This window comes from Mesoplodon mirus, assembly GCF_964341445.2.
Source record: "Mesoplodon mirus genome assembly, chromosome: 1".
NCBI classification, from domain to species: Eukaryota; Metazoa; Chordata; class Mammalia; order Artiodactyla; family Ziphiidae; genus Mesoplodon; species Mesoplodon mirus.
This window is the reverse complement of record NC_138976.1, coordinates 4789240-4813913: the sequence shown is the minus strand read 5'-3', so window position 1 is coordinate 4813913 and position 24674 is coordinate 4789240. Positions and strand designations below refer to the sequence as shown.

At 54.5% G+C, this 24674-nt stretch overlaps 1 pseudogene across 1 annotated transcript; it reads left to right on the top strand.

The window, feature by feature from the left end:
- The first annotated feature begins 8433 nt into the window (after positions 1-8433).
- On the top strand, positions 8434-8888 carry LOC309801694 (elongin-B-like; annotated as a pseudogene). The gene has a single exon. The product of its transcript is annotated as an elongin-B-like (transcript).
- Positions 8889-24674: the final 15786 nt, after the last annotated feature.

Here is a 24674-nt window from a genome sequence, read left to right as displayed (position 1 = left end):
TGGACCAGGGGCCCAGCAGCCTCGCCTCTCTGCCGGGGCTCAGTTGAAGCCTCTCCGAATTCCGAGCCAGGGGAGACAAGAAGTGGCGGGGTGGCGAAGGGTGGATAGAGAGTGAGAGGTGACACCAGACAAAGGCTGCTGGTCAGACACAACCAATGCCGGACCACTGGAGGGTGGGGCTTTTCTTTTTACATGACTGCAACCCCTAAGCAATAACCCCCCACTGTGGGAAACTTGGGCACTTCTCCCGCACCCACTGTGCTCTGACGACACCTTTACGGTGAAAAGCAAACCCATTCCACGTCTCCAGACCTAAGATCTGTGCTCACACCCCTCGCCCTTGTCCACCAGCTCTTTGCAGGCCATTGCACTCACTCTGTTCCTTTCAGCCCAGGCCTTTTGCTCACCTTCCCACTGTCTCATCTATCCACCCCTTACCTCCTTCCAGGCCCATCCTCAGTGTAGCCTCCTCCAGGAAGCCTCTCTTGACCACTGCAGCCCCCTCTGCCCTCCTACTGAACTTAGAGCCAAGTTTAGCAAGCAGTGCTTCTCTAGCTGCTCCCCACGAGCCTTCTCCTTCTCACCACCCAGCCGCGGGCTCTCAGAGGACCTGATTCTTGTCCAGAAGAGCCGAGCCTGGACTGCGCGAGAACATCCCCGTCGTCATCACGATCAGCAGACCGTCAACCGCCATGAATGAGCGCTAACACCGTGCAATGGCCGTGCTGGCACTTTTTCTGCTTCATCTCACTGAAAACTCAGAATAACTCTTTGAAGCAGGTCCAGTTATTATCGTCATTATAATGGGAGGCTCAGAGGGACTGAGTAACTTGCCCGAAGCCATAGATGCACCAGACCCAGGGTTCAAGAGAAGGTCTGTCTGACCTCAGAGTCCAGCTCTTAACCGCCAGTCCATCAGATTCATAGCAATGACCCATAACTGAAACACACGCTGAAACCAGCTCAGCTCTGCTCTTTACTTACGGTGGAACTCCACCCCCCAGAGAATCAATGCTAGAAGAATCAGAGACAGTACGGTTTTTTACCGGGATGGACCAGAGCCCCGCAACCTTCCCCTGCCTCTAAGAGTTGCACTAATTTCTACAAACATTTATGGAGTCCCCATTGCATGCCATGCAGTATGCAGTATAACGAGTACTGAGTCAGACGGTCATAAATACAACACATGCTGACACTGTCAACCTGCGACAGAAGATTTTAGAGAATCAGGAACGGAGTCGGTGGCCCAGCCCCATCTTTCTCCTGGAGGCCCAGCCAATAGGTGGCACCAGCTTCTCTGCTTTCAGAAAGACCTTGGAGTATTCTGAAAATTGCACGGACTCCTGGAGAGACAAGAGGGACATTTGGGGCGGGGGCTCTGGAGTGTTCAGGAGACAGTGAACCATAGATACGCCTTATCTGGTGGCTGCTTTGCATTGTCAGGCTGTCGGATAACATCAGACCGGCCAGGGAGCCAAGCCGGTCCATCAGGATGGGATTCTGTGTATGTGTGTGGTGTCTGTGTGGTGAGAGGTGCACGTGCATGCCTGTGCACTTCTGCATTTCTTTTCAGTTAGAGATACACCAATCCTGACAAGGAACAGGTGCAGGAACACGATGAAATCATAAGGTTATTGGAGCATGGGTGTATGATGGGGAAAATAAGATAAGTGAAAATCACTTCCCTCATGTGTGTGTGTGTGTGTGTGTGTGAAATATCCAGCCAATGAGAAAATGCTGCTTCCGCCGCTCTCAGAGCTGATGCTGAGCAGAGCAGGGTCTACCTGGGGAGCTCTTGGAGTTGCAAGGTTGGGGTTAACAGGGGCCACTAAGATGCTTGTGAAGGGGCCTGGTCAAGCTTCTCTCCCTCCATTATTCTCCAACATGGCCCTCTGGGCCGTTCCTTCCTGCTCTGAGCCTCCCCTGCCCCTTGTACCCTCTTCTCTGTATCTTTCCCAAAGGGGCTGTCGTCATGTCAGAAGCCCAGGGCTTTTAAAAAAGCCCTTCTCTCCTCATCCTTTGATTCTGCCCCTGTTTCCCCCGGGTCTGCTAGAGAACAAAGTGCATGAGTGAGCGGGAATGGAATGGGTCCCTCGTGTCAGCCTTCCTTTCAGGCTCCTGTCGATGGGGGGAGTTTCGATTGCTGGCTCAGTGGCTTCCTCCTCTCCCCGCTGTAGGGAAGTCAATGTCCCCATGTCCTTGAGAGTGAGAAGGGCCTCTCAGTCACGACCACTCAAAAGCAGGATTCTATCAATCACTCCACAAATATTAGTGCCTACTGTATGCCAGACACCATTATAGTTGAGGGGATCAAGCAGATGTTGAACCTTTAGACAAAAGCTTTGGCTCTCCTGGAGTGGCTTTGCCATTTACCAGCTGTCAGACCTTGAGCAAATAACCTCCTTTTTTCCATCTTCAAAATGGAGAGAACAAGAGTGTATTGTTGGGACTTCCCTGGTGGCGCAGTGGTTAAGAATCCATCTGCCAATGCAGGGAATACGGGTTCAAGCCCTGGTCTGGGAAGATCCCACATGCCGTGGAGCAGCTAAGCCCGTGTGCCACAACTACTGAGCCTGTGCTCTGGAGCCCGCGTGCCACTACTACTGAAGCCTGCGAGCCACAACTACTGAGTCTGCGAGCCACAACTACTGAAGCCTGCGCGCCTAGAGCCTGAGCTCCGAAAAGAGAGAAGCTACCGCAATGAGCAGTCCGTGCACCGCAACAAAGAGAAGCCCCCGCTCACCACAACTAGAGAAAGCCCGCGCGCAGCAACGAAGACCCAACAATGAAGACCCAAAGCAGCCAAAAAAAAAAAAAAAAAAGAGTGTATCGTTTATTGCTACTATAATGCTGCATAACAAACAACCCCCAAATCTCAGTGGCATGCAAAAATAAGCACTTATTTCTGTGGGTGGAAGTAATATATGCCACTTCCAGGCCTGGCCCCCAAAGCCTGCTGTATGATCCCCCAGAGCTTTCTCTTTTTTGGTCTCATCAGATACAGAGGGCCCAGTGAGGGACTCCAAGGCTCTAGGGCAGTGGTGGGAAAGCTATGACCTCCCTCTGTTTTTGTAAATAAAGTTTTATTGGAACATGATCATGCTCATTCCGTTCTGTGTTGTCTATGTCTGCTTTCATACCACATTGGCAGAATTGAGTAGTTGCCACTGTATGGCCTGCAAAGCCTAAAATATTTGCTATCTAGCCCTTTACAGAAAAAGCTTGCTGGCTCCTGCTCGGGGGGATGGTGGAGCCACTAGCTGGAAGAAGCCTGGGTCCCTGGGTGACTGCATGGGGCACAGTCTCCCCTCCTGCAATAAGCTTCATTGGAATGTGCCACAAACAAGAAAGAAACCTTCATTGTGTTGAGCTACTGAGGTCGGGGGCCATGAATACACACTGCCCAGAGCTCTGATTCTGGCAGCAGCAGAAACACGGCTGCCAGGCTGTCCTCTCACCCTGTGCCCTGCACACCCTGGTAGGGAGGCTTGTCTCCAGGCCAGGGCTCCTGCAGGACCACAGTCACTTAGGCCTGGTGACCTTGAACTGTGGTCTGGGTGAGGTTACTTTTACAGAGTGGTGGGGACCCTTTTCTCCTCATGGGAGATTAAGTAGTAAGAAGACCTGAGTGTGGGGAGAGGGAAGCCCATGGGCAGCCTGTACTGGTGCCAGCCTGTTGGTCTTGGAGAGGCAGCCTTGTTCTCAGGACGGTCATCTTAGGGAACGTGACCTTGAGGGTTTGTCAATTACTGGCAGTGTGATGCTGGATAAATTACTTAACTCTCCCTCCCCAAGCTTCAGTTTTCTTATCTGTGAAACGTGATCAAGAGGACCTCTCTCCTAGAGTTGCTGGTAATGTGGGACCTTCGGCAGGGAGGCATGTCCCCCCCCTCCCCCTCCCCAGTGGCATTTACATATGGTGTCCCTTCTCGCTCGTATTCTCAGTGCTTTGGCCCCTGGAGCCCTATCCCTACTGAGGATACCCTGCCCACAGCCCTGGGTTCCCAGGCACAGCCCTGACACCCTGGGCACCGCTGCCTGCACTGGGGAGCCCGTGCTCATCTGTAGATGGGGCTGAGCCATCCGCCTTTCTCTCCTGGGATTCTGACCTAGGAGGGACTGGGATGATGTGTCAGCGGAGAGGTCATGCTGGACCACGTACCAGAGGAGCAATCGGAGGAATATCCAATGAGAGAGAAGAGTGAAGCAGACCCAGGAAGAGGAAAACCCACGTCTCTAGGAAACAGTCCGTCCAGTAGCACCTTCTGATGTGCTGTGTCCGCACGGCCAGCCGGGGCGGGCGGTGGCTTTCAGGCTCAGCCTCGGTTATAACGTGTGGCTACTGACCACCTGAGGTGTGACAAGTGCAGCTGAGCCAATGGACAGTGGGCTTCAGTTACGTGAGAGAAACGTAAACTCTGCTCACATTTATTTCATTAAATTAGTTCTAATTCAAATGTGGCAGCTGGCGGTCACCTCGGACAGCGAAGCTCTAGTGCCTTGCTGCCGTTCCTCCAGGCCGAGGTCTTTCCTGGGTAGAGGGGCCGGGAGCAACCCCTGCCACCGCGATTAAGCTGCCCCGGGTGGGGTTTCCCAGGCTGGGGGCTGGGACCTCCCAAGGCTATAGCTGCGTGCGTGTGAGTGTGAGTGTCTGTGCACGGTGGGAGAGCATGCCACTCGGGAAGGGAGGTCAGGCCAGGCAGGCCTGATGGAGAAGCAGGTGAGGCCCACCTTCTCCCCTCCAAGGGCGTGGCCTAGAACCTCAGTTTTTGTGTAGTAGTTTCCCTGAGTAGAGCCCTTAACGACAGAACTTTTGAAGTGAGCTGCCCTGGGAATACGTCTGCCAGGCCATGAATTCCTTAACCAGCATCATTTACGCCTTTCCTTCTCTGGCCAGCTCTTCATTCTGCTCCTGCATCTGACAGCTCTGGTCACCCTGGGCAAGTTAGTTAACCTCTCTGGGTCTCAGGTGACTCATCTGTCGAGATGGGGAAGTGAGCCACAGAGAAGGCCTTACAGTGGGCCAGGGCCTGGTAGCTGGGTCACGCCACACACGCTGCCTGCTGAGCCCAGAGACAGCCAGCAACTTGCTTATAAGCACACAGCCGGTAAGGAATAAACACAGCCGAAGTGCCAACTGCCATAACTCGGTACCTTCACACTTTGGAAATGAAGGAACTCCACAGACAATTAGATCTGAATCCTAGGCTAATCTGTAAAAGGGGAAAAGCTGAGGCAGGTGATGGGGGGCTGAGGAGCTGCAGAGCTGGGGGGCAGCACCAGGGCACCTCAGAGCATGGGGGGTGGGGGGGGTGCCATGATCCTAATTAGGATCTTGGAGCCGGAGTGACTGTGGGGCTCCTGGGAAGAGAATTTGGAGGCCAAGGGGCCGTGTCCCCGCCCTCCCACCTCGGCTGAAGTGTTGGCAGATTCCATGATCCTGACTGAGCCTTGGTTTTCTCATCTGTAAAATGGGATAATCTTAGCAACTTAGCAATCTTAGGTTACATACATGAGGGGGTTGTGAGAACTCAGGGCGCTGTTGTATCTAAAGCCGGCGCACAGTAGGTACGCAATCAGTGGTAAAGGTTGAAAACTCCAGCGGGTGCAGAGGAAGGCTGTTCAGAGAAAGAACTAGGAAACAGCCTGTTGGCACCTCTCCTAAGAACAGTCCCTCCTAAAGCAAGGCTGAGAGGGACCCTGACAGAGGAGTCCTGGGCGGGAGGGGCCTGGCCGTGACCATGGGTGACCCTTCCAACTCTAAAAGGCAGGAGGACGCGGGGAACCTCCTGGTCCTTCAGTTGAAGCCCCCCACCCACCCCCGTTAAGGAGACGCAGGGGAGGGGAAGGAGGAAGTGTTTTGGCTTCTATCCACCCTGACTTGCCCTGGGGTTCCCGAGAACCTTGAATTCATTAGCGACTGCAGCTCTGAACCTTGATTCAAAAGAGGCATCTTTTTTCCCCTTTCTCTTTCCCCCTCAGTTCTTTCCTGAGCAGTGATTTCAATTTGCAGCCGACTCTCTGGGATGGGGAAGAGGACGGGGCTGGGAGCCAGCTCCCCGCCTACCCAGCCTCCTCTCCCCTCCCTTTCCTCCTCTCCCCCTCCCTCCCCTCCCTCCCCTCCCTCCCCCTTCCCTACACCCTCAGTTGCAGGCCTGGATCCGACACACCTGCAGTGTGCATTGATTGCCTGATTAAGGGGGAGATTGATTGGTCCCTGCTGTCACTAGCATACAGTTAGCAGTGACCTCTCTGCCTGGCCTCCCGCGGGTGGCTCCGACCTGAATGGATCAGCGAGTCTGACAGGAAATGGGAACCTGGGGAGAGGAGGGGCAGGGCAAGGGTGGGGGGGACCTGAGGCTTCCCAGTGCCCAGGTGGGCCGGGAGTGGGGGAGTGTAGGGGGAGGCCCCTCGCCTGGCTTGGCCCAGGACCTTCCACTGCGACCAGTGGACCTCAGTTTTCCTCGCTTCTAAATGGGGAGATGAAGTGCAGTGTTTCCTAAGAAAGTTTTGTCCGAGTCAGAAAAGCGGGGGGCCCTTGCCACCCCAAACTCTTCATCATCTCCCCCACCCTCCCAGCCCCTCTGCCCACCCGGACCGGAAGCCCCCTGAAGCTGAGCTCTCCTTTCTCTCTCCAAGTACTTTCACCCTCATTGTCCCGCAGAGAGGAACGGCAGCTGCTGGGGTGTGGGCAATGGAGGCGTGGTTGGAAGGTCCAGGCCCACCCCTGGGGCGCCCACAGACCTTGATATGCACCCACACAGGACCTGAGAGCCATCGGGGGGCTGAGGGCGGGGTCCCGGGTTTATCCACATCTGTGGTCCAGCACAAACACTCTGTAGTGGGCTGAGGGCTGCCTGTCCCCCTCCCAATTCCCAGAGAATGATTTGAAGCTGTCAAGAGTACGGAAAACTAGCTCCATACACTGTAAAACAAAGCCACTCTTCTATTTGCTCAGTGGCTGTGTGACTCGAAACTTTTTCATAAAGCAACATTCGGAAACGCCAGGTGCTCTGAGAGAGGTTGGGGGTAGGGGGTGACCCCAGAGCCCCCGGCCTGGTGGAACTGCCCCTCCTGGTCCTCAGAACGACACCCTGTGCAGAGCATGTGGGCCGAGCCTGGAGAGGGAGCATGCCAGGGTGGTCTCAGCACAAACTTTGGGGTCAAGTTTAAACCCCAAATGGGTCCCTTAGCAACTCTGTCACCTTCTGCAAGCTCACAACCTCTCCGAGCATCGCCTTCCTCATCTGTGACGTCGGGTGATATTAACTACCCTGAAAGGATCTTTTAAGGGCTTAAGTGAGATCGCCGACGCGTGGTGTGGAGTGGGCCCTCGCGATGAGCCGTAGGAGGAGGACTGACTTGGTTGTTTTCACCCTGGTGAGCGAGGATATGACGCTGTATAATACGCTTTGCTTATTGACCTCCCGAAAGCATATGCCTTGAAAACAAACGTAAAGGATCACTGTGAGTTCTGTAACCACAGCAAAGCCCAGTCTGATCCGTCCTAATGTGATCGACAGCGCTGCCCAGTACCTGGAACACTGCAGGTGTGCAGATGTCGGGCGAGGTGAGGCATCTTGGACTCAGAGTGTTCCCAGGCTCTGTCCCAGGGTGCCTGGCTCAGCCCTGTGGGTTGGGACACCTCCTCCAGGGCTCTCACAAGGTGACGATGAAGTCAAGCCCAGACCACTCCCCCAGCTCCTCGGAAGGGAGATTTCCACCTGGCCGCAGCGAGAGGATATACGGACCAGTGGATGGCCGTGGCGGGGGCTGGGTGGGCATGACAGGAGAGCAGGCCTGGTGAGCACCCCTGGGCTGGGCAGATGTCTGTGTCCAGGCCACATGCTGAGATCCTGGGGGGTGGAGCCCATGAGATGGGAGGCCTCTTGGGTAAGGTCATGTATTCCTTTGCCAGGGCTGCTCTGACACAGTACTGCAAACCGGGCATCTTAAACAACTGACATTTGTCTGGAGGCCAGAAGCTTGGGATCAGTGTGTCGGCAGGAGTGGCTCTTCCCAAGGGCTCCAAGGAAAGGATCTGCCCCAGGCCTCTCTCCTTGGCTTGTGGATGGCCGCCTTCTACCTGAGTCTCTTCTATCTGTGCGTGCCTGTGTCCACGTGTCCCCCTTTTGTAAGGACATCATCTTGGAGTAGAACCCGCCCTAAGGACCTCATTTTTTTTTTTTTTTTTCGCGGTACGTGGGCCTCTCACTGTTGTGGCCTCTCCCGTTGCGGAGCACAGGCTCTGGACGCGCAGGCTCAGTGGCCATGGCTCACGGGCCCAGCCGCTCCGCAGAATGTAGGATCTTCCCGGACCGGGGCACGAACCCGCGCCCCCTGCATCGGCAGGTGGACTCCCAACCACTGCGCCACCAGGGAAGCCCAGGGCCTCACTTTAACTACGACCTCTACAAAGACCTTGTCTCCAAACAAGGTCACACTCTGAGATACTCGGGGTTAGGACCTCAACATATGAATCTGGAAGCACGGCTGCGCCGGCGCACCGAGGGGAAGCGGTAGCAGCCGTGATGGATGTGCTCCGCACGATCCGGCGCCACAAGACCACCATCTTCACAGACGCCAAGGAATCGAGCACCGTGTTCGAGCTGAAACGCATCATCGAGGGCATCCTCAGGCGGCCGCCGGAGGAGCAGCGGCTGTACTAGGACAACCAGCTTCCGGATGATGGCAGGACACTGGGCGAGTGTGGCTTCACCAGCAAGACAGCACAGCCTCAGGCCCCAGCCACTGTGGGGCCAGCCTTCAGGGCCCAGGAAGCCTTTGAGGCCCTGTGCATTGAGCCCTTCTCCAGCACATGCGAGCTTCTGGCTGTGACGAAGCCGCCGGACCCAGGAAGCCGCGCCAGTGAACAAACTGTGCGGTGAGAGACCACTCCACTGCCCCCCCGCAATAAAAGAGATTTGGGTGTCCCCCCAGAAAACTATGAATTTGGGTGGGGGGCACACATCAACCTAGAACAGGTCACTTTGAGCTCAGAGCAAGGATGGGACAGAGAGGTAGCTGTGGAGAGCTTCCTGCCTGGTCCAGCCCACGGGAGGGCAGACAGAAAGCCCCAGGGACTCAGGAAGCAGCAGCTCTTAGGGGACAAGCATGGGGGGCCAGGCTTTCAGCTGCTGGCACCTGGCTGAGACGCTGGGAGCCTCGAGCAGGGCCTGGCAAACCCGGGCGGTACCGGCCAGGGATGCAGGCCCAGCTGGCTGGGCCGGAGAAGGCTTCCTGTGAAGTCGCAGCCTTTGAAACCTTGACTAATAAGGTTTTCTTCTCTTTCTAAGTTGAATGCATCAGTGGCTTCATATAGGATCCCATCTGTCCGCTCCATTGCTGCCAGTCGGATTCTAGGCCCCTGGCCAATTAAAAAAACCAAACCAGCTTAGCATGAATATGCTTGACAAATAGTTTTGTGAGCGTTCTGTTTTCCCTCGGTGGAAGAGAGGCCTCTTGACTGCCCTTCTGGGTCCTGCTTCCAGAATAAATCTAGAATCCTGAAGCCAAGGAGCCTGGGTGGCGTTTGAATTAGCACCAGGAGGTGGAAAGCGACGAGACGGCTGTCAGCTAAATGCAAGGAAGGCGTTTTCCACCACGTTGCTCAAGGTTGGAATGGAGGACCCACGGCACCCTGGGCCTGTTTCAGGTTTAGCACTTGGTCCATGGTAGTGTGAGCTTTTCTTCACCTGGACGTCTCTCCCACGGGCCCCTCGAGCACAGTGCTCGACGCTTGTCATTAATAATTAATAACTTGTCATTAATTGTGGGATGATGAACAAGCGCCCAGGGAGGGAGCCAGGGCGTCACCAGGACTGGTCACCTATGGGTGTTCGGTCTCTTGGTGGGACCCTGGGAGGACATCCACACCGCAGCTGGCCGATGGCAGTGCCCTGGGATTCCCCAAGGCCGGACACGTTGCTGGAGGGGGTGTGTGTGGAGCGGTGGCAGGGGGCGGTGCGGGGGGGGATGTTTGCCGCTGGGCAGTTACCTGACTTCTCTGTGAGAGGGTGTGTGCCTAAAGGCGGGAGCTCATGAGGGCAGGCGCCACCCAGAGGCCAGGCTCCAGCAAAGAGTAAGCAGAATCCCTAGTGGGGGTCAGAAGAGTGGCTGCGAAAACCAGACATCTTGCTCAGACACAGCTCTTCCAGCAACAGGCAGACACGAAGCGGTCTGTGCCCGGCCTGCAGCTGAGCAGAGAAGGCCTCGGCTCCTGTGACAGCGGGCGGCCCCCAGTAGCAGAGAGACAACATCTGTCAACAGAGGAAGCAGGCAGAGGACACTACACTGGGGGCTATTTCTGCAGGGGAGACACCTCGCAGGACAGTCGACCTGTTAATATGCTCAACAAATCTCCAACAAACCCTGATGTTTTTAGGACCCTCACCACGTTCTATCAGAGCCCGGCCCTGCCCTCCAGCTGCCCTGGCCTGTGGTTCCCTGAATCCTCCATGTCCGTGACCCCTCACCACAGGGCCTTTGCACACACGGTTCCCTCTGCTCCAGGGCTCTCTACTCCCCTCCCCCAGCAGCCGACCTCTGTCTTTTGATGCCGACATGATCAGATGTCAGATCAAGCCTTCCTTTCCTGCCTTCCCTGACTCCTAGGCCGGCCCAGGGCCCTTTGTCCCGGGTTCTCAACCAAACCTTACCACTTTCCCTCCGAGCGGGACTCTCAGCTTGATGCCACACTCCGAATCACATGCCATGTGCCCGCCTGGCTGTAGGATTCCCGGGAGAGGGGACGTTGTCTTACTTGGTCACTGTTTTAGCCCCAGAGGCCAGCACAGGCTTGGCTCACAGGGTTTCTCAGAGGAGTGATGCCACCAGAGCAGGAGCCCGTGCTCCTTGGAGTGGCCAGAACTCCTGACAAGGGGGGTCAGTGGTTTAGAGAGTGTTCTTAGACCCGGCCCTGGGTTCGAATTTCCATTCTGCCATTGACTGACTTAGTGGTGGCTTCAGGTAAGTCAGGTAACCTCTCTCTCTGAGAGGTGGTGTCACCTGTTCCGTAAACAGGGCAGTGGGAGGAGTCAGTGAGAATATAAAGGCCAAGGAGCCCTGGGTGCAGGGCCTGGCACAGGGCGGGCTTGGCTGCCAGGGGGGCCAGCGATTCTGCCAGTCCCTCTCTCTCTGCAGGCCTGGATGCTGCTTATTCTTGCCCCAGGGTGGGAGCAGGGGACCTCCTCTGGCTGCCCCGGAGCCATGCAAAGCGGCAGCTGCCCTGAGCTGGCTGGGTAGGCAGGGCCCTGTGGAGACCTGGAAGGCTCTGGGCTGCAGGCACAGTCGGTGGCAGTGGCTCCAGTCCAGCCCAATGACTCTGAGAGGAGCTAGTGGCATTCACCACCGGCCCCTCTGCGTCCTGGGCCAGCGGAGCCTTTGGGAAGAACAAGGAGGGGTGGGCGCCCTGCAGGAAGCCAGCCACCTACGCCTGCCCGGACCCGCTGCCCCGGGGGCCCATGGTTTCCCCAGAGCTGCTCAGACACCAGGAGATGCCCAGCTGGGATGGAAGCCAGCAGCACAATCTCGAGGGGCTCACTTAACCTCTGGAGGCTCAGTTTCCTCATCTGTGGGTTGGGGGTGAAGATCCCTACTGTGTGCAATGCGAAGACATTCACAAAACTGCCTGGCACGAAATAGGTCCTCAACAGTCTCGGTTCCTGACTCTCAGCCCACAACTTCCCTGCACTGTGCTCCTGGCCCCTCACCTCCATCCTAGAAGCAGGGTCCTTCTCTATGGTCTTAGGAGAGGATCCCAATCCCTCTCCGACGGCAGAGTTCAGGCACAGAACGGCTTCTCCCCAGCAGGAGGCGGCGTTGATGAGAAAGACTTTGCCATTAGCCATGGGAACTGGGCAGTAACAGTGACATTTCAGGACTGGCTCTTGGGGCAAGAGATTTTCAGGCTGAATGTGACGAATGAGGGGGTGGGAGGAGGGAGAGTGAGGAGACGCTGGTGTCCCCCAAAGATAAGGCGTGAAATGCAGCTTCTCCACTCCCTGGCTGTGTGACCTTGGATAAGCCTCTTGACCTCTCTGAGCTTCCTCCTCTGTGAAATGTGGGCGGTAACTGGTGCCGATTCCTATCCCCCAGGACTGCTCTGAGGACCACATGGGCTCCATAGGTGAAGCCTCTAGGCTGGTGCCCAGCATGCGGCACGCCCTGCCCTTCCTAGCTGCTGCTGCTGTGCTTACTTTCTATACTAGGAGCTGGTAGAGCATTCGAAAAATTCATCAGCCCCAAAACCTCGTCTCCCCAGCAACAGCAGCAGGGCTATGGGAATACAGCTCGAGGCCTGGGGAGGGGCAGACATTTCCAGACTCCTACCAACCTGGCTGCTTTGAGAAAATACCTAACTTTTTGCCCTTGGACTGGCCAACCGTGTTCACGGCTGGACTGGCTTCTAGAGGGAGTGGAGGCCCAGAGAGGCCGAGGGACTCGGCCAAGGTCACTGTGCCCAAGAACCTAGAACCTATGTTTCTCCATAAACCAAGCTGCCTTCTCCCAGTGCTGCTGGTATTCCTGAGGGCCTGGCTGGTGAGAGCACTGGGGAGGGGGGAGCTCTGGACAGCCAGCATCTTGAGGCCATGGGACGGTTGGAATTTTCCAGGACCTGCCTGCAGGAGCAGCGACCCTGGCCAAGCTGCCAGTCTGTGCAGAGCTCCTGGCACCGACCCAGAGGCAGCTTCCAAACATTCTTAGGCAGAGGGCACTGGGAGGCAGCCCAGGCTCCCCCGATACCCGGGAGGGGAGTCGCCTGTCTCCGCCCAGAAGGCGGAGGGGGGAGGCTGACCAGGGCCTGGCATGGAGAGGGAGATGGCGAGGGTACAGCCGGGTGACAGGCATCTCTGTCCCCATCTCCCCTTCCTGCAGACAAGCAGAAGGGCCAGATGAGGAGGGAAAGCAGGGAGATGCAGAGGGGGAGGGGAAAGAGAGACAAGGCAGGGGGGCCTCCTTGGCTATTAAGCAGGAGTGAGGGAGGTGGCCTGGCTGTGTCCTCATGGATGTCATCATACGCTGCCATGGCCCGGGAGCAGTGCTTTTCCCGTGAAATGGCCAGGGTTTCCTCCCCTCCCTCAATGCCACCTTCCTCTGGGGTTTGACACCATCCTAGTAGAAGAAGTAATTAGGTGACCAAGTGGCCACTATGGTGGCCACTCCAAGGGTCACACTCCTATGACCCTGTCCCAGGTGGGGCCCACCTCTCCTCCCCCAGGAAGCCTTCCTGGATTGCCCTCAGCTCCACTGAGCACCTTTACCCCTCTGGGCCCGGCCACACTCTAAGCAGTTGCCATGAGGTATATGGAGGGGTGGAGGGGTGGAGGGGGCGCAGGTCATTTCACATCCATGGAATAGTGGACCCTTCACAGTGAACCATCCAGTTCTGAGGGCCTGACGGTGTCCAAGCAGCTTCCCAAGTTCACGGTCAGTATCCTGAGATGGACCAGTCTTTCCTCTGCGTGTGTCTGACACACTGGGGGCAGGGAAGGAGGGGGAAGGGAGGAAGAGACTTTGACTCTTTTTCTTAGGCTGGTTTAGTGGCATGAATGATGCTAGATGGCCCTTCGGTACATTGAGTAAGAAAACAGCAATGCTGCCCCCACTTTTTCAGCACTTCTTACTTGCAGGGACCAGGCTAAGTGCCTCCTACGCATGCACCTCTGAGATGGGCCTGACACTATCCCCACCTTACAAAACAGAGGCCTGGAAGTGGCCCAGGGTCTCACAGCCATGGCAGGAACTGGCTCTCAGCCAATGGGGAGCGTTCGAAGCCAGATGAATCACCAGCCCCACCCGTGAATTCATCCCCGTTTTAGAGACCAGAAAATAGAGGCCAGTGAGTTCAATGACCACCTCGAGGTATCACGGGTAGATCTAGAGCCTGGGGTTCTTCCCCCTGACCGGGGATGGCAGACATTTCACTGGCTGCCTGCCACGAGTCGATCTGGCTGCCTGGAGCCCTGGGCTAAGAAGGATTCAGAAGCCATGTTTGGGCCCAGTGGGAAAGGGCACTGGGTTTGATTAGCAATGCCTGCCAAGGGTGTGGGCAGGGGAGCAGCGGCCTGCCTGTCACATGTTGCCCTACTGGATTATACCCTGTTAGCCCTGAGCTGACGGACGCCTTCCTACCCTGGCAGTCAAGAAGTCAATTTGATTTCCCTGGGGGCCTTACAGGCCCATCGGTCCTAGAGCTACAGTCTGGGGGCTTCATGGAGGGACTTAGGGGACTGTGACAGCCTTTGAGAACCTGAGCTGGCACATCCACTGGGCATTAGTGGTGATGCCCTGGTGCCCAAGGCTTTCTGCACTTTGGGTTTTAGCCTGAGCCACAGCAGGGAGAATGCTGGGGGTTTTAATAAACCTTTTCAGAGAACAGCTTTTGGAGCTGGTCTGTATTATCATAGAAGAACTGCCCTGGGATCTGAAGATGAGGGGGGCCATTCGGAATCTACGGCACCATTTTCATAAGAGCCAAATAAAATTCAAACTCCAGCTGCCTTTGGCTCCCAAACCACGACCTCGGGCTGCTTCTGCATCTCAATGCTGCAATAATAAATCTTCCTCCGTGACACGTGCAGAGGTGCATTTCCCTGACCCGCTGTGGGTGTTGGGAGGCAGCGCAGGTCCTTGCGACATCGAGGGTATATTATGTGTGTCAGAGAAAGGAAGGAACAAGTGTGCAAGTACGGCACTGGACCTGCTTAGCTGTGCTGACCATACTGGCTAAAAAGAGTTTGTCTCGGAAATTGGTTTTCCGCCTTTGTTTGTCCTACCTTACAGGGCTCAGGAAACGGGGGCTCATGGTCCTCATCCAGAGCAGAGGAATCTGGAAGTGGAAATGAACAGGAGAGTAAGAAAGGCAATGGTGATGGTAATCACAGTGACGTGCCAGGTGCCACGTGCTGGGGGCTGACCTCGTGCCAGGCTCTGTGCTAAGTGGTTCAGGTTAATTTCTGCAACAGCCCCATCAATGGGTGGTGTTACTAGTCACAGATGAGGGGATGGAAGTCCAGAGAGGGTACGTGACTTGCCGGGGGGTCACACAGTCAGTAAGAGGCAGGGCTGGGATTACTGCCGCTGGCTTCTAAAGCCTCTGCTACTAGACGCATCTGTGGTGGAATTGGGCTGCCCTGGCTTTGGTGTGTAAGGCTATAGGGCCAGCCCCGGGTCAGGAGGGAGCTGGAGCCTCTATCCCAGGGGAGGTATGGGTGGGATCTTCCCAGTTCCTTCCCCTGGTCCCTCTTGGACTTCTAGTCTTGGAACTGGACCTTGAGCCAGGGCTGGGTCTCACCCAGGAGGTTTTAGAACTTTCTGGACTGCCAGAACCTTTAGACTGTAGCAAAAAATGATCACACTTTGATCCACTGGCTTGTTAGCATGAGTCTGGACTGCAGCTGGGAACAAATACATTCTACTGGAGGCCTCCAGGGACAAGGTGAAGGCACCTCAGAGGTCACCCAGGTCAGAGATCACAATGTCAGGTAAGGAAAAAGGCTCCTGGTGGGGTATGGTAACCCAGAGCATGCCCCACCTTTCCCCACCCCCAGTTTTTGTTTGTTTGCCTTTAAGTATAACCCACATAGGAAAGTGCCCAGAGCGTACGTGAGTATGTGAATGAGTGCCCACGAGTGTATGAATTTACACACACTGGACGCCCATGTAACCAGCACCCCAGAAGGTCCCTCCCATCTATGTGTGCATTTCTTGTAAGTGAAATCATACAGCATGTCCTCTTTGTGTCTGGCCCGTGTCACTCAAAATCATGCCTGGGAGATTCACCCATGTTGTTGCCTGTCATGGTAGATGACTCACTCTCATTGCTGTATAGTATTCCTTTGGGTGAGACTACGACAGTTTACCCTTGCTACTGTTGTTGGGCCTCTGGGTGATTATAAACATGCTATGAATGGTCTGAGGCATGTCTTTCCTGAACATGTTTATGTGTTTCTGGTTGGAGCAGAATTGCTGGGTCATTGGGTATGCCTATGTTCAGCTTTATTAGATTTGCCACACAGTTTTCCAAAGTGTTGTTCCAATCTACCTTCTACCAGCAATGCATGACAGCTGCAGTTGTTCCACATCCTTGCCAACTTCTTGGTATTCTCCATCTTTTCATTTTAGCTGTTCTAGGGGGTGTGTAGTGGGATCACACCACGGCTGCTCTTTGCATTTCCCCGATGGCCAATGAGGTTGAGCCCCTTGTTATATGGTTATTGACCATTTTTCTGGGCCATGGTTCTGGCCCTTTTTTTCTCCTGGTATGTTTGTCTTTTTCTTACTGGTTTATAGGCATGTTTTAAATACAAGTCCTTTTATTGCAAATAACTTCTATTCTGTGGATTACCTTTTCCTTCTCTTAGTAGGTTCTTCTGTTGAGTAGATATTCTTACAACAGTCCAATCTATTAATTTTTAAAATTTATGGTTAGTGCTTTTTTTTGCCATATTTAAGACATCTTTGCCTATTCTGAGGTCACAAAGATGCATCCTCTAAATGCTTTATTGCTTTGCCTTTCACATGTAGAGCTGTGATCCACGTGGAATGTGTTTTTTGTAATTTGTGAGGTATGTTTTTGAGGTGACTTCCTTTCTCCATTATACTGTAGGGGTGCCCCTGTTGACTGTGCTGGGTGGGTGGGGGGAGCTTCTGTTTTTGGAATCTCTCTGTTCCATTGGTCAGAATGTCTATCCTTGTGCCAATCCCATGCTGTCCTAATTACTACGGCCTCAGAATAGGTGCCATCTTGCTCTGTTTTCTTCTTGTTTGTTCTTGGCTCTTTGCTTTTTCATATAAAATTTTATATCAGCTTGTCAATTTCTACCAAAAAGAAACCACTGGCATTTTGGTTGGCATTGCATTGAGTTTAGGTATTAATCAGGGGGAAAGCATATTTACAGTATTGTAGTTTTCCAATCCATGAACAGAGTATATTCCTCTATAACCTCATTAATTTCTCTCAATAACATTTTGTATGTTTCAGTGTAAAGGTCTTGGGTGTCTTCATAGGCTTCTTCTGACTTTCAAATTTACAGCTAATTCACAAGAATAAAATAATGGCAATTCTAAACCTTGCCCACCTGCCCTAAAGATACAGCTGTTCTGCCCCCAGCTGAGTCGGCCTGTGGGAGAGGGGCCCGTCATGGCCAAATGGTCTTCAATTTTGTTTTAAATCTTGGACTTTAAAAACCCTAGACTTTGGTGTGTGTGCAGGAAAGAGGTAGCTGTGCCATAGCAGGCCTGAGACAGCTACCCTTTGAAAGGCCTGCATGCAAGGTGGGCCTTGGACTGGCATCTGGGAACTTGGATTTTGGGAGAGTGCCCACCACTCCCTAATATATGAGTGGCTCACTGTGCCCAAACTGTTGGTGCAAACCATGTGGTTTGCACCAACATGTGGGATCTAGTTCCCTGACTAGGGATTGAACCTGGGCCCCCTGCACTGGGAGCGTGGAGTCTTAACTGCTGGACCACCAGGGAAGTCCTGGGGAATCTGGATTTCTGGCATGTGCTGGGCAGAAGGTGGCTACGTGACCAGCTGCCAATAAAAACCCTGGGTGCTGAGTCTCTAAGGAGCTTCCCTGGGGGACAACACTACAAGAGCATCCTGCATGACTCCACTGGGAGAAGACTCTTGGAAGCCCGCACCTGGCTTCTTCTGGATTTTGTCCCATCCGCCTTCCCCTTTGCTGATTTTGCTTTGTGTCCTTTTGCTGCAATCAGTCATAGCTGTGATACAACTATATGCTGAGTCCTGCCAGCCTTTCAGTGAATCGCCAGTCCTGGGGGTGGTCTTGAGGACCCCTGACACAGAGGATCAGAGCCTGCTGCTCCTGGGCCAGGGCTGCTTCCAGGAGGGTGTAACTGCTGGGAGAAGAAGTAGGAGGAAGCAGGTTACATTTCACCTTCTGACGGGAGAATGTTTGCAATCTAACGCTGTGTGAAAAAGAAGTGGGTACAGAGCAGTCTGTACCACATGACATAATTTCATTTCATAAATAGGATGTCTCAGCATTAAGAAGTAAGGAAATCCTGACTCATGCCACAGCTTGGATGAACCTGGAGGATATTTTGCTACGTGAAACAAGCCAGACACAGAAGGACAAACACTGTATGATTCCACGTGTATGAGGTCCCTAGAGAAATCGAATTCATACAGACAGGTAGTAGAATGGTGGTTGTCAGGGGCTGGGGGAGGGGAAACTGGGAGTTAGTGTTTAATGGGGCAGAGTTTCAGTTTGGGGAGATGAAAAGGTCTGGAGATGGATGGTGGTGATGGCTGCACGGCAATGTGAATGTACTTAATGCCCCTGAACTGTACACTTAAAAATGGTTAGAATGGTAAATTTTGTGCTACGTATATTTTACCACAGTAAAAAAAAAAAAAAAAAAAAAAAGAATACAATAAAATAGGATGTCTCTGTGTTCACACGGTCACAGTCCTGGAAAGGCACAGACCGACCCGTTCATTCATGGCCGTCACCTCCGGGTGAAGGGATTGTGGGAGATAGTTCTCTTTCTGCTTTTCTATTTCCCACTTTTTTTGGCATGGGATATAAATTGCTTTTTTAATGTGAAAAATTTCAAATACAGAAAAGCATGGAGAAAAATAAAACAAACATTTATGTACATATTACTTTTGTAATTTGGAGAAAAATTCTATTAACAATAGATACTATGAGGGGGAAAAATATCAATGTCCTCAACCAAACAGAAATATTGGAAAAATAAGGACAACCTACTTGTTTTGCAAAAACACCTCAAGCCATACTCCAATTGGAAAATACTCTGTGGAACGTGCCAAGCCCTCTTCTGAGGAAACTGTTTCTGGCTGGGCAGTGGCCACCGGGGTCATGACTGGGAGGCCCGCGTGGATTCCTGGCCACCCAGACCTCCGACTCGGAGTCCCTAGGGGGCCCGGGTGCTGCACGGTAAAAATTCCAGGTGGTCTGACGGTTCACTGGGCTTGGGAACCCCTGTCTCTAGGTTCCCTGACACTGCGTTTGCGAAGGCCTCCTTCACCTGCTGTGGCTCTATTCCTGTTTGGTTTGGATCCTGATCCGAGTGTGAACTGGGTCCTTAAAGCCCGTCTGTAGCCAGACCCCAGGAAGTGGTGCCGTCACCCCCAGGGAGCCAAGTGGAAAAGATGGGATGTGCTAGAAGAATCCGTCACCTCTAACAGCGATGGCCCAAGGTGCTCGCCCGTGGAGGGAAAGCGCCTCACCCCACATTGTCACTGGGATTCTACAGGGAGAGGGCAGGGCTCAGGCAGCCTGTGTGACCTGTCCAAGGTCATCCAGCTAGTGGGTCTGCAGGACGGAGGGGTCCTGCAGCCCCGACTCCATAGGCCCTCTGGAAGGGCGCGGTCAGGCTGACACGGAGGGGGCGGGCTGTGTCCCGTGGCCCTTGTCTCTGGGACGGCAGACCCTGGACCGCTTTTCCAAGGACCGCTCTCTCCCAGCCCCAGAACCTCGCTTTAGCTCTTTTCCACCTCCTGGAAAAACATCTGGGGGCGACAGCAGTGGGGAGACCAGCAGAGGGACAGGCGGGGGCAGGTCCCGTCTCCCCACCCACACCCGCTCCCCACACCCTTCGCTCCAGCCCAGCTTCGCGGTGGAAGAGGTCTGCTCAGAATTCACAGCTGCTCAGGGGCTCATGAATTATGTACGGGCGCCAGATCAATCTGTCAGCACCCTGTCAGAGAGGAATCAAAGGCCCCGGCGGCTGGCCGACGGCTCTCTCTGTGCGGAGCAGCAGCGACGTGGCTTTCAAGGCCGCCGTGTGAGCCCTGTGCCCGTGCTGGCGGAGCCCTGGGCTCTCTGCTCCCCGCCCCTCCCCAGTGCCCCGTCTCTCTGTTTCTCTGCCAGGCGCAGATTTGACAAATGTCTTTAAAGGCAGGGGAGGGGGTAACAACAAAAAACCCCGGTCCGTGTGTTTTGAGCGTGTTCCAAGATGCTCCTTGGGAATAATTGATGCCAGCGCCAGGTTTGTCATGAGACAGTCACCTTGGGTGGGGATAGTTTCAGCCACATCACAAGCTTCCTGTGGAGCTGATGAGACGGCCACTCCCAGCCCACACCCCCGTCCCAGGGGCGGGTGGTCTGGCTCCTGAACAGGAGGTTCTGAGTTGCTCCGTCCAGGCCTCAACAGCTGGCTAAGCGGAGGGCAGGGGAGAGCCAAAGCAAGAGAGTGGAGGTGGGTGGGTGGCCACTGGGCAGCCCTGCCCTCAGAGAAGCTGGAGATGGACCTGGGAGGGCGATGTATCCATAACAGATGCCAACAGACCGAGTGGCTCAAGATGACAGAAATGTACCTTCTCATAGTTCAGGAGGCCAGCGTCCAAAGTGTCAGCAGACGGAGGCTCCGAGGGAGAATCTGTTGCTTCCCCTCTCCTAGCGTCTGGAGGCTCTGGCACGCCCCAGCCTTCCTTGGTTTGTGGACACATCACTGCGGTCTCTGCTTCCATCTTCACACGCTGTGTTCTCCTTTGTGTTTCTGTATCTGTGTCTCTCCTTTCTATAAGGACACCTGTCACTGGATTTAGGGCCCACCCTAATTCAAGATGACCTCAAGATCCTTACTTTAATTACAGCTGAAAAGACTCATTCCAAATAAGGTTGAGCTGAGGTTCTGGGTGGACACATCTCTGTGGGGCGGGGGGGCGCCACCATTCAACCCACTTCAGCGGGAGACACAGCAGCACGAGGTACAACAGGGCCAGAGCCGCCTGGGCCAGACGGTGGCCGTGACCTCCTCCTCTCAGGGCACAGCTAGGCCCCAAGTCTCGCCTGGGACGGAGTCCCAGGACCCCTAAAGGAAACCTCTGGGAGCCGCTGCTGGCCTAGCTCCCCACAGCTGCCCACCGCGCCCAGGTTCCAGCTGCTCTGGCTGGGACGGGATGTTTTATTACCACTTAACAGACGAGGGCTGTGAAACTCAGAGGAAGTGACTTTCTCGGAGACCCAGGCCAGGGAGCGGCGGCTGGGTCACGGTTGGCGTCTGGGTGACCTGAGGACTCTACCTTCTCTCGCTCTGGGCTGCCCAGCTGTGCTCCGGCCCCTCTGTGCTCCATCGTCTGTGCATCACCTGTGATGCCGCTTCTACCTGCGCCCATCCCCCAGCCTCGTCTGCCCTCCCTCAGCCACACCCTCCGGGCCAGCCACTGCAGCCTCTTTGTGGTCCATGGTTCTCAACGCTACGCTACATTCAGGTTCCCAACCCTGGAAATTCAGATTGAAGGGAGCGGGGTGTGTGTTTTCCAGGCACACAGCTCATCCTCCAAATAGCCTTGTACTCCTGTCGAGCAGGGGAGCCCTCTGAGAATGGGCGTAGCCCCTCCCCGCTCCCCCAGGGCCCTGCACACAGGAGGTCCTACTGCAGCTGAAAGGGGGCTGGCTCCGATGAGCTCCTCGTGGCCCCGTGGTTCAGAAACACATGACAGTCTCCCCTCCTGGATCAGTCAGGGTTATTGGGGTCTAAGCAACAGAAAGTGATGCTGGCTAATATCAGGAAGAATAAAGAAGGATTTGTGGAAGGAAATGGGGCTCACAGAATCAAAAGCAGCAGTAAACGTCTCACACCCACGAGGACGGCAATGATCAAAAAGCCAGAATACAGCAGGTATGGTGAGGGTGTGGACAACTACGAACCCTTGTGCGCTGCTGGTGGGAAAGTAAAATGGTGCGGCCGCTGTGGAGGGGTCCTCAAAAAATTAAACATAGAATTGCCATTTGATCCAGTCATTCCATCCTGGGTATATTCTCAAAAGAATTGAAAACAGGGACTTGAACAGATGTTTGTACACCCGTGTTCACAGCAGCATTATTCACAACAGCCAAGAGGCGGACACAACGTAAATGTCCCTTGACGGATGATAGATAAACAAAACGCGGTCCATCCACACAACGGAATGTTACTCAGTCTTTAAAAGCAAGGAAATCCCAACACAAGGTGCAACGTGGATGAACCTTAAAGACATTATGTAAGTGAAATAAGCCAGACACAAAAGGACAAATACTGTATGATTTCACTGATGTGGGGTATCGAGAGTGGCCCAATTCTCAGAGACAGGAAATAGAATGGTGGGTGCAGGGGCTGGGGGGAGGGGGATGGGGAATTAGTGTTTCACGGGGGCAGAGTTTCAGTTTGGGAAGATGGAAAGTTCTGTGGACGTATCGTGGTGACGGTTGCACAGCACCGTGAATGTACTTAATGCCACTGAACTGTGCACTTAAAAATGGTTAAAATTGGGCTTCCCTGGTGGTACAGTGATTAAGAATCCTCCTGCCAATGCAGGGGACATGGGTTCGAGCCCTGGTCCGGGAAGATCCCACATGCCGCGGAGCAACTAAGTCCGTGCACCACAACTACTGAGCCTGCGCTCTAGAGCCTGTGAGCCACAACTACTGAAGCTCGCGTGCCACAACTACTGAAGCCCACATACCACAACTACTGAAGCTCATGTGCCTAGAGCCTATGCTCTGCAACAAGAGAAGCTACCACAATGAGAAGCCCGCGCACTGCAATGAATAGTAGCCCCCGCTCGCCGCAACTAGAGAAAGCCCACACGCAGCAACGAAGACCCAACGCAGCCAAAAATAAAATAAAATAATTTTAAAAAACATTAAAAAAATGGTTAAAATGGTAAATCTCATGTTATGTATATTTTGCTACAATAAGAAAAATTAAACTGAAAAATACAAAGCAAAGGTGAAGAAGTCGGTGGCGGAAAGGGCAGGTGGGAGGCAGCTCGGGGGCGAGGGGAACAGGAGTGAGGCCAGGCTCTTCCTGGCTCTGAGGGAGAAGAGGCTCCAGCCGGCGTCCAGCCCTCGGATCCCTCAGCTCAGGGGTCAGCATCCCAGGGAGCGGGGGTCAGCTGGCTTGGTGAGGGCCTCGTGTCCATCCCTTGTTCAGGGGAAGGGGGCGCCTCCAAGGACAGCCCTTCCAAGACAGCATACGAGTGTCTGGCCTGGGCTGGGGGCTCCCAAAGTCACCTCAGGGTGCTGCCTCAGGATAAGGTGGGACGGATGCTGGGCCCGCAGAAACGAGCACGGCTGTGCCGGGAGAGCATGAGCAGCACTTGGAAGCCCGCCGACCACCGCAGAGTCTGAACTCGGGGACACCAGCTGTGGCTCCAGGGACATGTGCAAGGTCAGCTGCACGAGCTGCCTGCGAGCTGGAGCTGGGTGAGTTGTTGGTGGGACCTCCTATCTGGCCTCCTCCGCCCGCTGTACGGAAGCTGAGACACTTCTCCGCTGCTCACTCTGTGAGTGGGAACCGGGAGCTCCAGTCGGGTAGACCCAATCTCACCCAACGATCAACCCGTCGCTTTGGGCAAACGAACTTCCCGAGTCCCACACTGCACTACTCCTTCCCAACCTGGCTTCTTGTGGTGCAGGAAATGGGATGGCGGCTGAGGGCAGGGGTCTGTGGGTGCACAGCAGCTCCATCCTCGCAACTCTCTGCTGGGAGTGGCTGCCCAGGAGCCCTCAGGACTGAGCACTACTGGTGAGGCTTCAGGTAATGTCCCGGCACTCCCTCTTGCCTGGGCCCTGGGGTTCTTGCTCTCTGGCTGGCCCGGTCCCCCTTCCCAGCCCCTCTGTGCCTCCCCCGTGTGCTCCAAGTGACCCCTGGCCTCTTATCAACCATCGCAGCCTCGGCTGCAGGGTCCTCACCGCTTTGCGAGCTGGCCCCACAGACTCTCAGCTGCTTCCAGGCATGTGGGGTTGCTGCAACCCATCCAGGCCATAGGGGAGCTGCAGGGGGCCAGGGTTTCCCAGGTTGGCTGCGGGCAGCCTGGGAAGTGATCTTTTCCCAGAGTCTCAAATGTGAACTTGGACAGAAACCTCCCTGCTCCCAGTTTTCCTCTGGACCAATGTAGCATCCCTTTGGGCCAAAGTCTGGAGAGAGGGCACGGGGACACATGTGCTCCCCTCCTACTCTCCTCTGCATTTCTCCACTTCCTGCCCTTCCCTGTCTACCTGGAACTTCCTCTAGTTTGCATGGGTGGGAAGGGCTGGGCTTCAGGCTTCCCACTTCCTCTCCATAAAGAGAACATGCAGGGATGGATTGGTAATGTCTGCCATGGACAAGGCAGTGAGGAGGCAGGTCTCTGTGCTACTCATTTGCCACCTGGGGCTTATCCACTTCTGGCTCTGAGATATGTCTGGCCATGTCTAGCAAATGTTGGGTGGGACCGAGGACCCCTGAGTGAGAAGCTGTCCTCTGGGGAGAGGGCATCGGTTGACTAGCCTGATGGAGCAACAAACCTCAATGTCCCCTGGTGGAGATACCATTCTGAATTGGACAGTTACTTGAGTTTACCCTAGGTCTACCTCCTCAAAGATTCACACCCACGTCCAGAGGACAGGGAGGATGTGGTTGAAAACTGAAAGATTCCACTGAGATCTCTCTAACAGAATGTAACAAAAAACGAGGAGATCCTGCTGAGCTTGGAGGGTTGAAAACTCAGAAAGTCCCACCAAGAAGCTTACCCTGATGATGCTTCTCCACCAGGTTTCAGGACTGTCTCCCTTTTGCTGGGAAGACAATGATCATCAATTTCTACATGTTCCTTTTGATGACTGCTCGAGGATGCCGGTTTCAGCATTCTGGCTCCTCCAAGGGAGGACTAAGTGATATTGGTTTCTAGACGTGGTATTCACTCCTGCCAG